At 39.5% G+C, this 15,000-nt stretch overlaps 1 pseudogene; it reads right to left on the bottom strand.

Annotated features, from left to right (window-relative positions):
• Nucleotides 1-12,381: 12,381 nt before the first annotated feature.
• Nucleotides 12,382-15,000, bottom strand: part of LOC138021123 (probable serine/threonine-protein kinase DDB_G0271682) — a 15,028-nt pseudogene continuing 12,409 nt past the window's right edge.

Genomic DNA, 15,000 nt, shown 5'->3' with positions numbered 1-15,000 from the left:
AGTAACAATGTACTTTGTTTTTGCGTAAAGGACGTAATATGACGTCATCAGAAATGACGTCACAAGCGTTATGACGTCATCTCTCATTCCATCCCTATCAATTTTCAGTAGGTGGATACTTTGTGGTTGACAGACCCACAGAATGGCGAACACGTGGTGGTATGAGCAGACGCAACTTCTAATCGCTGTATAGAACGAAGATTTGGATTTGTCTTCTCTTATCGGAAGCTATCATTGATTATCTTCTCGCCTCAAGCATGGTGATGATAATCGTGGCAGCCACGTGATGCAGCGCCATTTTGTATTACCCTGAGAGGTTACCTTACATATTGTAATGGAATTTATGGCGTTTGAGTGTATACGAATTAGCCGGAAATGAAATATTTCTGCGGCACTGGAGCAGTGGTGACTGGAAATAGTCCAGTCGAGGTTCATTACGGGTTGCCACGGAGGGCTATATAAGATATGTGTATCACGTGGGATAATCATTCTAGGCCGACACCTCGTTTGACCTTCGATATTTTTAAGTTCATCTTTTTTCACTGATCTTTTCCCGATCATGGAGGAAGCCGATGTCGTTAGAATTGTCGAGTCGTCAATTGCCAAGAAAAATCAGAGTCTGTTAACTTCTATGCAGTCGATGTTGGAAAGTTCTTTGACAGATCTAAAGCGTTCTCACGCGGACACTGCCGATTCTCATCTCAGAGAGATTAACAAACTCAAGTTTGACGAGCCGCATCGATTTCGTCAGTTCAGACCGCCACTTCCAACCAATTTTACAGTGACAGTGTAAGACCCATCCCAACAATTGAGACCAGAACTCAGACCAAACCGGGATCCTGTTTTTCTTGTAACAAGCCAGGACATTGGAGGGCTCAGTGTCCGCTCAATTCTTCCAAGTTTCAGTCTGCTCAATGACCAGCCGCCGATCAAGACGATCAAGGACAGGTTGAAGGTGTTGTCAATTCCATATTTGCTTCTAATGATATAAGTGTCAATTGCCATGATGAAATATCACATTCAAATGATTTAGACGTCGTAGTTGAATTAAAGTCACTGTTAAATTATGAGTTTACCTCAGGTCAACCGAATACTCCTTCGGTCCGTGGTCGTCTCGCTTTATGTTATGACGAGTGGGTAAAATAAGGCGCTTCAGGTTTTATTTTAAGCGTTGTACGTGATGGTTATAAAATCCCATTCGTAGCTCTCCCGCCTCCCAAATGTAGTTCTAACAATATTTCTGCGCTGAACGATCCTTCTTTTGTTTCAGAGGCTATTATTGACTTGTTAAGAACTAAGCGTGTTGAGATTTTGGATCATCAGCCTGACATAATTAACCCACTTTCCGTTTCGGTACAATCTTCAGCCAGGAAGAGATTGATCCTTGATTTGAGGCATGTCAATTTGTATGTCTTTAAACGGAAGTTTAGATGTGTAGACCTTTCTGTAGCCGTTCAGATCTTCTCTAAAGGGCTTTATCTTTTCAAGTTCGATCTTAAGTCTGGATATCATCACGTCGAAATTTTTCCGGAGCACCGGAAATATTTAGCCTTCTCCTGAGATTTTGGTGATGGTGTAGTTACATACTTTCAGTTCACAGTGTTACCTTTTGGCTTGTCATCAGCACCGTATTTATTCACCAGATTACTAAAGCCCATTTTAACTTCATGGAGGTGTAAGAAAATTCCCATGGCTATTTTTTAGGTAGTTAGTTTCGTCAAGGCTAAAATCAACAGCTTGATTGTTCGCGCCGATTTGAGTAGGCATGGTTTTCTAATTAACGAAGACAAATCTCTTTGGGAGCCCGTTTAAGTTATTACTTGGCTCGGCACTGTATTTAATACTGATCGAGGCTTTATTTCGGTTACTGAGAGTCGTATTTCTAAACTAAAGAGTAGTATTAAGCTTATACGCAAGGTTGAGTGTAAGTTTGTCAAAGTTAGAGAGCTTGCCTCTGTGTTGTAGGCCAAGTCATTTCGCTCACGCACTGTGTTGGAAGGGTAGCTAGGATTATGACACGTTTTATGTATGCCGTTGTTAATCAGAGACTGTCATGGAATTCTGAGGTTGAATTAACGAAGGAAGCTTGCGATGAACTAGCATTTTGGGGCGAGAATGTCGATTCCCTTAATTTCCATTCCCCTCGGGCACCTTTGCAGCCCCCTGCTAAGTTTGTCTATTCGAAGGTTCCGATCACGCCTGTAGTTCTTTCATTGATAAAGCCACAAGATTTTTCATCAAAATTGCAGTCCGGCAGAAAGTTCTAAAAGCTCAACCTGGAGGGAGCTTAGGACCGTCGACGAAGCGCTATCTACCTTCGCCCTCGAGATTCAGGGCAAAACCGCTGCATGTTTCACTGACAACACTAGTGTGGTCAGCATTGTTCACAATGGGGGTAAGATTACAGAACTTCAGTCGCTTGCGCTTTCTATTTTTAATGTTTGCGCCCGTCTCGGTATTTCCCTTGAAACAAAGTGAATTCCTTGGAGTTTTAATTATCAGGCTGATCTTTTGAGTAGAACCATCGATGTTCCACATGCTTGACCGTAAATGGGGTCCCCTCACAGTGGATAGATCGTTTTCATGTGACGTCATCATTTTCTAAAATCCAAAACTAAAGAGCCACGAAAGTTTTTATCCTCATCAGACAAAAGAGGCGGTAAATTTGTACCCATTTGCAATTTTAAAGCTCAATAGCGTGCTTCGTTTGGAAACCAGAGCATTTTGAATTTCTGAGTTATAGCGGTGCGTGACACGAGGCGACGGTCAAGTTTATTGAGAAATATATATTTATCTCATGGTTTTGAGCCTTTTTAGAATTTAAAGCATTAGGAAAAGTGCTTAAGTAAATAGCTGTTTGTTCAGTACAGATGATCACTCGCCTAGATAGCCAAAGAGAGATTTTACGATTGCAAAGTTTGCATTTATGTCACTCTATAGAGACAAATGAAATTTAGCAAAAATGCCTCTCTATATATATTACAGAAGCGAAAGACTTTTCAGTTAGTTAACTGCGAAATGTTCGTCTACATATATATGCGAATCAGTGACTTCGCAATTAATTAAATGCGAAATGTACATCTTCATATATGAGGCAATCAATGACTTCGCGATCAATTAACTGCGAAATGTTCGTCTACATATATAAGGAAATCAGGGACTTCGCGATTAATTAACTGCAAAATGTTCGTCTCAATATACAAGGGCGTCAGTGACTTCGCGATTAATTAACTGCGAAATGTTCGTCTGAATATATGAAGGAATAACTGCTTTCGCGATTAACTGCGAAATGTTCGTCTACATATATAAGGAAATCAGTGACTTCGCGATTAATTAACTGCAAAACATTCGTCTGAATATACAAGGGCATCAGTGACTTCGCGATTAATTAACTGCGAAATGTTCGTCTGAATATATGAATGAATCAGTGACTTCGCGATTAATTAACTGCGAAATGTTCGTCTGAATATATGAATGAATCAGTGACTTCGCGATTAATTAACTGCGAAATGTACATCTTCACATATAAGGAAATCAATTAATGATTTCGCGATTTATTAACTGCGAAATGTTCGTCTACATATATAAGGAAACCAGGGACTTCGCGATGAATTAACTGCAAAATGTTCGTCTGAATATACAAGGGCATCAGTGACTTCGCGATTAATTAACTGCGAAATGTACATCTTCACATACAAGGAAATCAATGATTTCGCGATTAATTAACTGCGAAATGTTCGTAAGGAAATCAGTGACTTCGTGTTTAATTAACTGCAAAGTATTCGTCTGAATATGTGAGGGCATCAGTGATTTCGCGATTAATTAAATGCGAAATTTTCGTCTAAACATATGAGGGCAACAGTGACTTCGCGATTAATTAACTGCGAAATGTACATCTTCACATATAAGGAAATCAATGATTTCGCGATTTATTAACTACGAAATGTGCGTCTACATATATAAGGTCTATAAGGAAATCAGTTACTTCGCGATTAATTAACTGCAAAATATTCGTCTCAATATATAAGGGCATCAGTGACTTCGCCATTAATTAAATGCGAAATATTCGTCTGAATATATGAGGGCATCATTGACTTCGCGATTAATTAAATGCGAAATGTTCATGTTTTTCCTATTTCTCACTGCAGGATGTTTGAGAATTTCTGCTCACCTCGGCTGCGACCTCCATGAGTTGTAATTAAGCCATTCTTACAAAGTTTTCGTTTGAAGTTCACTATTCGTTTGAGTTGTCGCGTTGGTATGCTTATACAATATGTCTAGAATTCTCGGTATTTCCATGATCGGTAAATCCAAAAAGGCTGCAGATTTCGTATCTAAAAGTGAACGATCAAGCTTCTACTCAGTTAATATTAATCTTAGTGTGTGCAAGGGTGACGTACTTTAGAGAGAGAACTTAGGGATACCATTAGCGATAAGGGAACAAACAATGTTAAAGCTTGGTTGAAAAAGTAAATACGACATGTAGCAGTTGCAATAACAGTGCAGAGCCTTGGTATCTCTACGCTAAGGCGAGTCAGCCTATCGTTTGAGCAAAATTTAACAAATTGATGAACTAAAAAGGGAGGTTACAATAGGGGGTGACAACTCTAACACGGCCTGTTTCGGGAGAAAAACAAAAGAATCGAGAAGACTCGGGTTTTTTGATGGGAAATATGACATAGTTCTGGGATACTGCAGAAAAAAACAGCAAAGTTTTGACATTTTACAAGAATGTCACCAAAACACTCGGAAGGATTTCAAAATTGCCGGGAGGACTCAAAGTTCCACATGGTGTTGCTCAAACAACGTTTGTTAGAGTTGTCACTCCCATGATGTTAACTCTTTTGGCACAGTGCCCCATTATCTTAAAAAGAACAAAGAAAGCATTACTCTAAAATTCTTACGTCCTTGCTTCTGAGACTAGGTATCCAGTCCACATCATCTGGAAACATTTCGCAGTTAATTAATCGCGAAGTCACTGATTCCTTCATATATTCAGACGAACATTTCGCAGTTAATTAATCGCGAAGTCACTGATTCCTTCAAATATTCAGACGAACATTTCGCAGTTAATTAATCGCGAAGTCACTGATTCCTTCAAATATTCAGACGAACATTTCGCAGTTAATTAATCACGAAGTCACTGATTCCTTCAAATATTCAGACGAACATTTCGCAGTTAATTAATCGCGAAGTCACTGATTCCCTAATATATTCAGACGAACATTTCGCAGTTAATTAATCGCGAAGTCACTGATTCCCTTGTATATTCAGACGAACATTTCGCAGTTAGTTAATCGCGAAATCACCGATTCCTTCATGTATTCAGACGAAAATTTCGCAGTTAATTAATCGCGAAGTCACTGATTCCTTCAAATATTCAGACGAACATTTCGCAGTTAATTAATCGCGAAGTCACTGATTCCTTCATATATTCAGACGAACATTTCGCAGTTAATTAATCACGAAGTCACTGATTCCTTCAAATATTCAGACGAACATTTCGCAGTTAATTAATCGCGAAGTCACTGATTCCCTAATATATTCAGACGAACATTTCGCAGTCAATTAATCGCGAAGTCACTGATTCCCTTGTATATTCAGACGAACATTTCGCAGTTAGTTAATCGCGAAATCACCGATTCCTTCATGTATTCAGACGAAAATTTCGCAGTTAATTAATCGCGAAGTCACTGATTCCCTAATATATTCAGACGAACATTTCGCAGTTAATTAATCGCGAAGTCACTGATTCCTTCATATATTCAGACGAACATTTCGCAGTTAATTAATGGCGACGTCACTGATTCATTCATATATTCAGACGAACATTTCGCAGTTAATTAATCGCGAAGTCACTGATTCATTCATATATTCAGACGAACATTTCGCAGTTAATTAATCGCGAAGTCACTGATTCCTTCACATATTCAGACCAATATTTCGCAGTTAATTAATCGCGAAGTCACTGATTCCCTAATATATTCAGACGAACATTTCGCAGTTAATTAATCGCGAAATCACTGATTCCTTCATATATTCAGACGAACATTTCGCAGTTAATTAACCCTTTCAGGCCCGATAGTGCCAAATGGCACTTATAGATTTTACTCTGTCTAACGCCAGACGATTTTACTCGTCAATGGGGAACCCCTCGGGCCTGAAAGGGTTAATTAATCGTGAAGTCACTGATTCCTTCATATATTCAGACGAATATTTTGCAGTTAATTAATCGCGAGGTCACTGATTCTCTTATATGCATATATGTACAAAGCGAATAATTATTCGAGGTTAGTTAACGGCGAAATTTGGATCTGTTATATTACAAATCAAAATATTTTCAAAAATATACAGAGATGTTTCATTGCAAATTTTCATAATTTCTCTATAGATATAATTCATTACAAAATTTTTACTAATATTAATTCCCGCGCTAAGCAATTTCAGGCGCACTAATCTCCCTGCTAATCCTTTTCACGTAGCAGTTCATTTGCAGCATGTGTTAGAATCTACTAAGTCGTGTAGTTCGGTTGATACTGCTTTTTGTGCCCGGTTAAGTGGGCTCACGGGATAGCGGGTATGGCCTCTCCTGCCGATAACCAGGTAGTTTCTAGATTTCGGGAAGCCGCAAAGAGAATTTTAGGCGCTGGGAGACCCAATAGGGAGGAGCCCCTTTCCACTGATGTCTTAAAAGTCATTGTGGAAGGCGCGGACCTGTCAAACATTCTGCACCTTAGAAACGTATGCATATATGTCTTAGCTTATGCGGGGTTTTTTAGATCCGAGGAGGTTCTTTATATAAGAATGAATCACATTCATTTCCATGAAGGGTTCATGATTATCAAAGTAGAAAAAAGTAAGACCGACCAGCTTCGACAAGGCGATCAGGTTGTTATTGCTCAATCAGGGGGTAGCGTCTGCCCGGTTTTCTTATTGAAAACCTACCTTAGAAAATTAGATATTGACCCCCACTCCAGTGAATTTATTTTCCGACCACTGGTTAAATCTAAGTCCTCCTACAAGTTGACTCAAAAGAATAAGCCTATTTCCTATACAACATTTAGGGATCAGTTAGCCAAAGGCCTAACAAATGTAGTTTCGGATCCGTCTGTTTAAGGGGACTCACTCCTTTCGGTCAGGTGAAGCCTCTAGGGTCGCCAACAGTGGGGTTAGTGATAGGCTTTTCCAGCGACATGGCAGATGGAAGAGTGTCGCAGCTAAGAATGGTTACATCAAGGACGACATCTCTACACGACTTTCAGTCTCGAAGTCTTTGAGGCTTTAGTTCGTTTTCTCTGCTCATCAAGCCTATACTTTTTCTTCTAGGTTGTCGGTATAACGTATGGCCTTATCCGCCAAAATAAACCTAATGGTTTTTTGCTCATGTTGCGTACTGCGTGGTGGAGCTGAAATTTTGAATTTTAGCAGATGTGAACAGAACTGTAATTAAATAAAATTGAATGGAGTATGATAGACTGAATTATACCTCAGTTGATCATAATCAACGTCGAGTGTGTACACGGCTTAACTCAATGCAATTGAAAGAACTTTCAGAATTTCAATCAAACAAGACGTCGTTTTCGTGGATAATGCCATTTTCACACAATTTTCCTTAAAATAAGGACTTATTGTCTATTCTTATTTGATTGGCATCCACACTATACGCTGCCACTCATTTCTCGTATCTCGGAATTCAGACCACCACTGAAATAACACAGAATAGAAAAGACAAGAGATGAAGATGAGAGGGAAAAGCGATGGTGCTTTGTTTGATAACCGACTTCACAAGCCGCTCCCCTCAAAAGAGCTTTTTAGGGCCCGTGAAACAAAGTGATATCAGATTTCAAAGGGTAATGTGAACGAAATTGGAGGTCCTTCAACCTACCCATTCAGCCACAAAACTAATAATAAAAATTCATAATAATTCATTCACTTCTATAGCGCATTTTCTGCATGGCGAAATGATCAAATACGCTTTACAATAATTGATAATAACTATGTGTTTCTGGAATGCGTCCTTAAACACAAGCGTCTTCAATTGCTGCTTAAAGCTCCCCATGGGCTAAGACAGCTCCTGATTTCAGCTGGTAAATTGTTCCATCCCATGGGTGCCGCCCACATGAATGAACGGTCTCCTAACGTCTTGTATGACTTACATCTCGGCACGGTCAATAGTAGGCCTCTACAGGATCTAGGGCTAGATCTAATTGTAATGAGACTTCTGATATCAGGGTTCGTGCTGGATTTTGTCTGTAAAATTCCAAGAGAATTCAAGGAGTTTTCAATAACCAGGAATTGAGTTTTCAAGGAATCTTTAAAAGAAGATTTCTATGCCATACAAAGTGCTTCAGTGTTCTCTTTGCTGAAAAAGCCTACCTTGATATTGCTTACCACATCCTGAAAGATAAGCGCACACATGGGCATTTTAATTTTTGGTTTTAATGTTTCCCTAATAGTCAATTTTGGGCTCAATCAATAAAATGTCTCTTTACCTTAGCATGATGCAATCTCAACAATTTTCACCCAAGCAAAGATTCAAGGAGTTTTCAAGAAATTTTCCACAAAATCCTTTTTCTCAAGGGCTTTTCAAGCGCCCTTGAAGTCCAAAATTAAATTCAGGGGCTTTTCAAGCACTTCTAGGAGTAGCACATTAACCCTGTGATATACTCCGGACACATATTGTAAATGGCTTTAAATCTTAAACTGAATCCTATAACTAACCGGTAGCCAATGTAACTGCTTCAGTAACGGAGTAATGTGACAATATTTGCATTTATTAAAAATAACTCTAGCGGCCGCATTCTGAACGCTCCCATTAACAGTAACACGCCGCGAACGAGACGACAAATATGATTCGAACCATGTAAGAGCAGTGCCGGTGATTCCCAAGTCTTGAACGTAAACAAGACAGTAACTTGTCTTGAGAAACAGTGTCGAACGCGGCACTAAAGTCCAGTAAGTCCAGCAGGGTTACCTGCTGCCTGTTCATGTTCTGAAGGATGTCGTTTCGCATCTTAAGAAGAGCTGTCTCGATGCTGTGGTATTTCCTATATGACGACTGGCGTAGCGGATAGAGACCATTCTCAGCTATGTGATCTTGCAGCTGCGCAGCAACGGCTCCCTCAGTCAGCTTAGAGACGTAAGATAGATTACTCACAGGACGAAGAAAACTATATTCATTACGAACTGAAAAAAAAATTAAAATCGCGATTTCTCTTCACAAGAAATCAAAGGGACGGTAGTTGTTTCGACTCATGTGTCAGTGTAAGGCCTCTTTATACGATTCCGGTTCACTGGGCTGGCTTGGTTTCCGACGGGAAATTGAAAAAAACCGTAATTAAGGTTTGTCCGTCGGGAGAACCAAAGTTGTGTTAATATTGAAGTTAGCAGTGATAGTTTTAAAACGTATGCACAGGTCAAAATGTTGTCCATTTTGCTCGTTCTTCAGCTCATCACAGAGTTATAACTCGTTCGCATCGACTCGAATTCCCTGCAATGTTTTTCATGTCATGTTTTTCTAGTGTACGTAAGGAAACCTTAAACGAATACGTAAAGAAATAAAGTGAACAAAACTACGGAAAAAAGTTCATTACTGGGTTGCTATAGGCAATCTAGTCAGAAAATGAGTTGAATTTCTCTAGTTTTTCCCGTGTCAGGAAAATGGAAAAGTTGCGCATTAGGTGTTTCCTGTCACTCCCCTACTAAGTATTGTCCTTGTGCTTAGAGTCCTCTGCGCGTAATTTTGGTAGGTTTCAGGGGGTACTAGAAATGCGTAAATTTTGCACGGTGGACACAGTATTCAATTAACCTGCAATGGCGTCGAGGCTTAACTGCAGAATACCCCGCCACTCGAACTATATTCCACGTAGCCGGCTACGCGGTACGCGGTACCCAGAAATAGGAATGCACAATACTGTAGAATACCCCGCCACTTGGACTAATTTCCAAATGAACTAAATTTCAAAATGGCGCAGCGATGTTATATGTGCTGGCTACGCGGTACGCAGTACGCGGTACGCCGTGACATTCCTCGTTCTTAAAGCGTCAAAGCCTAAGTAATTCCACAGACAAGAGACTGTGGAACTGTGGACTCGGAAGAACGTTATATAAACAAATGATTTCAAAATGGCGCAGCAATGTTCTTTGTGCTGGCTACAAGGTACGCGGCACGCTGTGATAGCACTCGTTTACTGATTAAGTCCAAGCGCTCGTTTCAGTATTAGGCCTATAAGCACTCTTTTAAAATTTTAGCTTTCATTTTACGGTTTGGGTAACTAAAATTTTTAACGAGATCGTGTGAAGAATATAGCACTCGTTTCCTGATTACCGGTAACCCTAAGCGTTCGTTTCAGAAATTAGGACTAAGAACTCTTTAAAATTTAAGATTTCATTTCACGGTTCGCTTAAACTTCGCTTTTTAACACGATCGTGTGATGAATATAGCACTCGTTTACTGATTAAGCCTAAGCACTCGTTTGAAATTTTAGCTTTCATTTTACGGTTCAGTTAGGGTTAGGGTACACTAGAATTTTAATTTTCCACGTACCGCGTACCGCGTAGCCAGCTACTTAAGATACTTTGCCATCTTGACTTTAACTCTTTCCGCGTACCGCGTACCGCGTAGCCAGCTTGTAAAGATACTTCGCCATCTTGACTTTAATTCTTTCCGCGTACCGCGTAGCCAGCTTGTAAAGATACTTCGCCATCTTGACTTTAATTCTTTCCGCGTACCGCGTAGCCAGCTTGTAAAGATACTTCGCCATCTTGACTTTAATTCTTTCCGCGTACCGCGTAGCCAGCTTGTAAAGATACTTCGCCATCTTGACTTTAATTCTTTCCGCGTACCGCGTAGCCAGCTTCTTAAGATACTCGATGTGGCGGGGTCAGTAAACGAGTGCTATATTCATCACACGATCGTGTTAAATTTTAAAGGTTCTACAGAAAAGGATTTTATCCTAAACTATGACAAGGACAAAATGAGGACAAAATCTCTTTTTGTCAGGGGCCAATTTCAATGAAATTGTCCGACTCGACAAAATATTTGCCCTGGCGCTATTTACAAAAATAATTTTCCCTGTATGTGATGACCATGTAATGGAAATGTGCCCTCGTGCAATTAAGGATTAATTTCACTTGTATTTTCAAAGTCTTTCACTTTTGTGAAAACTTCGCAAATACACGTGAAATTAATCCTTAATTGCCCACGGGCCCACGCGATTACATATACTACAACTGATACTAATTGCTTCTACTTAGACCGTTGTCATCTTGTTATCTAAGCCAAGACTAACTGGTTAACGAGTTGTATTACATCACTTTTGTAAATAGCATCCGTTTCCCTAGTGAAAACAGTAAGTACCTCTGCGGCTGTACTTCTTCTTTTATTTCAAACAATTTCATTTCTTACACAGTCTGATTCGGTTGCACTTTTATCACCCTTTCTCGTATTTACTATTATAATTTCGAAAACTTACTTCCTATTTATTCATTTATTATTATAATTATAATAATTATTATTATTATTATATTATTATTTAAATCTCATTAAGGGCATCTTTTATTCAACAGAACCTATAGAGTAATAGAGCTGTAAATAAATATGAATTAATGTGTTATGTTAAGCTAAGTAAGATGATTTTGTAAGTAGCTTGTGACACGAAGTCGTGTTGTTAGCAGCTAATGAAGTGCATTGCAAGTAAAGTATTGTAAGTAGTGTATTGTATATAGTGCAGTGTAGTGTTTGTAGTGTAGTATATTTAAATTTAAAAAAAAATCTTGTCAACAGCAACTTGACCAACAGAAGTAAAGAACTGATTAAAATAAAATTTAAAAAAAGTACTTCTGTGGCAAAGGAATTTTAGTCTTTTCTATGCCAATTACATTTGATTTTTTCACATTACAATTCTGGACAATTTAATTAAGCAATTGTCTCTTATAGACCCCTAAAAAATTCAGGTGGCTCCAAATGGATTTGAACCGATGTCCTTTGCAATGCCAGTGCACAACCTCGTTCCCGGGGTCTCCGTTAGCGTTGAGAAAGAGACCCTGACAAAGAGACCTGGGAACGAGGTTGTGCCGGTGCGATGCTCTACCAACTGAGCTATGAAGCCTTACAGTTGGGAGCAGGTCAATTTATTGGGTTCATGCGTTCCCGTGAAAGGACTCGATGAAAGAGATTTATTTAAAAGACGAAATGGAGAAGTGGTAACTTCTCCATTTCGTCTATGAACCTGCACTTCAAAATGTACGCTTCACTTTTCTATTCTTTTTCCAACCTATTCTATTCTTTTTTGTTCAATTCTATTCTATTCAAGTGAAAGAATATCAAGGAAGATTGCCATCTCTCAAGAATTTAGCCATTTAATAGACCACACTATCAGTTCAACCAAACTGTTCCAATTCCTGGATAATTTGAGCCATGTCTGGTCTCATGGTAGGATCATCCTGAAGGCATTGCCGCACCAGATTCCGGAAGAGTCGGTTTCTTACAAGAAGAACTTGCTCTTCCCGTCTCTCGGGATCTGGCATTTCCCGAATGCACATTTCACACAGAAGAACACCAAAGCTATACACATCAACCTGAAAAAAGCAGCAGGAATTTCTCTTACAATATCAGCAGTGTGACAGGTTGCATTGTTATTGCAAGAAGACCCTTCCTATGTCATTGTTTGCATCTTGAAAATTGAATTTCACCCACCAAACAACACCATAATTGGAGAAAGGGTCTCTAGGATACATGAAATGATGAGAAGCTGTAATGCGCCTGTGAGAAGAATATAATACACGTTGCTTGGCAACGAGTAAAAGGACAACTGGAAAATCAGAGTCCTGGGCAGAATTAGAACCTAAAACCCCCGCAACACTGGTCGGATGCTGTACCCACTGAGTAGCTAGAACTGACTGGAGAGCTATATGTAGGTCATTCATCTAGGTCCAAAATGGACAGTGTATCCCGCTAGTCTGCAGGGTCACTCATTTCATGTATTTGTACACTGTATAAACTGAGGTGCATGACTTTGTTGAACCTGCAGACCAGTGGGACTCATTGTCCATTCAGGACCTACAATTGGCGTCAAATTTGTAGAGACACTCTTATCCTTTAGGATCTATTTCGAGATCGGTGCAAAAATGGCCCCCTACCCCGCACCCCCGGCCCGGGACAATGTTGTGTTATTTTCTGTTTCCTATGAGCCTTGTCAACAGCGATACAACATTGATTTGGAGGGAAGGGGGGGGGGGGGGGGGGGAGGGAGGGGTATCCCAGAAAAATACTTTTTGGACTAATTGTGTTTGCAAACAATGAAAGTGTTGTTGCCAGTGTGCTCTGTTGGCAACTGACTCACAACTAATTTTGTCACCGATTATAGATGAACGACCTATTGTAGCTCTCCAGTGAGTTTTATTTTATCTATTTTTAATATTGTAATTAGGAAGCGCTTTGGACAATTATTGGATTTTAGCGCTATATAAATAAAGTTATTATTATTATTATTATTATTATTATTATTATTATTCTAGTAACTCATGAGTAGAGCATCCAACTAGTGTTACGGAGGTCATAGGTTCGGATCCTACCTAGGACTCTGATTTTTCAGTTGTTCTTTTGCCCGTTGCCAAACAACTTGCATTTGGTCTCTAGGAAATTTCATGTGTCGAGTTTAATGGGAAATAACCTTCAAAAGACCCTCTCTAAAGTCACAGAAATCACAGCCGATTGGACGGGTACCAACCAAGCCACTCAGTTGACAAACAAAACAAATGTGGCATTTTTTGATAAAAAACTTCCACGCATGTCCCAGTCTTCTTCCCTCCAACTTCCAGAATTTTCAGCCTTTTGCATTAATTTAATTTCATTTGAATTACGTCTGAACACATATTCATGTATATCTTCCAACAATCTATCACAGTACAAAGAGATGTTAGCAAGCTCTGTTGAGTTCCTCTACGAAGACCCCCTGAGTTAATTTCGTTAAACTGGTCTCAAAAACGGAAGACCTTCAATATTGCTATAACCCAATTTTCGCTTGCCAAGATCAACCTCAGTTTATTGTTTATTCATGATCTGGAAAAGGATCTGCAAAGGCATAAAAAGATATGCCTATTTATCAATTTAAAAAACTAACCTTGGATGTTTGATTTGAAGAAAGTGCTTCTGGTGCACTGTAAATCAAAGCACCAGGGGCTACTGTCATGGTCTGTTGAACAAATTTAGCAGTGCCATAATCTGACACTTTGCCTCTCCACTGTTCACCCTGTCGCCATAGCAACACATTTGCACTACTGACATCCCTGTGAACGATGGGAGAAGGCTTCATGTGGTGAAGATAGTTCAGTGCTCGAGATACATCCAAAGAAATTACAGATATTTCTGTTTCTGTGAGTTGTCGTTACTCCAGCAAAGCTCGCAAGCTCAATTCCATGAGCTCAGTGACAAACAAAGGACTTCCTTCATCATTTGTTGCTCCAATAAACTGCAACAAGCAAGGATGGCGGCATCTTGAAGCAATGCTCATTTCTCTCTCAAATAAACGTCTGTTATGAGGTGAGAGAATCAGTTCATGGATTTGCTTCACAGCTACTTTGCAGCCTCTAAAACTAGCAAGTACAACTGTTCCCCACCCTCCCACCCCCAAGCAATTGTTCATTACATCAATCTCGTCTCGAGGAATGACCCAATCACAGGGTTCTTTTTGTCGATATTCTTCCAGTGCTCGTTGAGCTGTCAACAGGGTTGTTTCCAATTCATGCACATAGGCTTCCTTAGTTCTTAGCTGTTTTTGTAAATTATCTTTTTGCTGTCCAAGTTCGTCCTTTTCCAGTGCCATGTTATCCAGTTCTCCCTCAAGATTTTTTTGCTGTGCCAAAAGATCACTCCTCTGTTTCTCCCACTGTACTTTTTCAAGTTCTAATCTTTTGATTTCATCATTCAATTGCTGTATATCCAAAGGTGCATCTGTTATGAAATGGAATTAATAACACAGGCAGCAAGTACAAATCATT

This window comes from Montipora capricornis, chromosome 10 (genome assembly GCF_036669925.1).
Source record: "Montipora capricornis isolate CH-2021 chromosome 10, ASM3666992v2, whole genome shotgun sequence".
Lineage (NCBI taxonomy): Eukaryota > Metazoa > Cnidaria > Anthozoa > Scleractinia > Acroporidae > Montipora > Montipora capricornis.
The sequence above is the reverse complement of the archived record's forward strand: the minus strand, read 5'-3'. Positions and strand labels throughout refer to the sequence as shown.